At 39.8% G+C, this 882-nt stretch overlaps 1 non-coding gene across 1 annotated transcript; it reads left to right on the forward strand.

Annotated features, from left to right (window-relative positions):
- The first annotated feature begins 454 nt into the window (after window positions 1–454).
- Window positions 455–562, forward strand: LOC112793417 (small nucleolar RNA R71). Its single transcript, XR_003198109.1, has one exon. It is a non-coding gene; the product is annotated as a small nucleolar RNA R71 (small nucleolar RNA).
- The last annotated feature ends 320 nt before the right edge of the window (window positions 563–882 follow it).

An 882-nucleotide genomic window follows, 5' to 3' on the forward strand; every position in this document is an offset into this window, starting at 1 on the left:
GATCCTTCCATGAGAAATTTGGATGATTTCTTGATGAGGGATTATAGGTGTTTCCATAGGCTTCACCCATGTAATTCACCTATGCCATTGCAGGGTTCTCAAGATCATAAGCTTCTTCTTCAGAAGATGCTTCTTTAGTACTATTGGATGCATTTTGCAATCCATTCAGACTCTGAGAAATCATGTTGACTTGCTGAGTCAACATTTTGTTCTGAGCCAATATGGCATTCAGAGTATCAATTTCAAGAACTCACTTCTTCTAAGGCGTCTCATTACTCACAGGTTTCCTCTCAGAGGTGTACATGAATTGGTTATTTACAACCATGTCAATGAGTTCTTGAGCTTCTGCAGGCGTTTTCTTTAGGTAAATGGATCCACCTGCAGAATAGTCCAGTGAAATCTTAGAGAACTTAGATAGACCATCATAGAATATATCTAAAATGGTCCACTCTGAAAGCATGTCAGAAGGACACTTTTTGGTCAACTGCTTGTATCTTTCCCAAGCTTCATAGAGGGATTCACGATCTTTTTGCTTGAAGGTCTGAACATCCACTCTAAGCTTGCTCAACTTTTGAGAAGGAAAGAACTTGGCCAAGAAATCCGTGACCATCTTATCCCAAAAGTCCAGTCTATCTTTAGGTTGTGAGTCCAACCATGTTCTAGCTCTGTCTCTTACAGCAAAAGGAAAAAGCATGAGCCTGTAGACTTCAGGATCTACTCCATTAGTCTTAACAGTATCACAGATCTGCAAGAATTCAGTTAAAAACTGATAGGGATCTTCTGATGGAAGTCCATGAAACTTGCAGTTCTGTTGCATTAAATCAACTAGTTGAGGCTTCAGCTCAAAATTGTTTGCTCCAATGGTAGGGATTGAGATGCTTC

Source organism: Arachis hypogaea, chromosome 3, assembly GCF_003086295.3.
Source record: "Arachis hypogaea cultivar Tifrunner chromosome 3, arahy.Tifrunner.gnm2.J5K5, whole genome shotgun sequence".
NCBI lineage: Eukaryota > Viridiplantae > Streptophyta > Magnoliopsida > Fabales > Fabaceae > Arachis > Arachis hypogaea.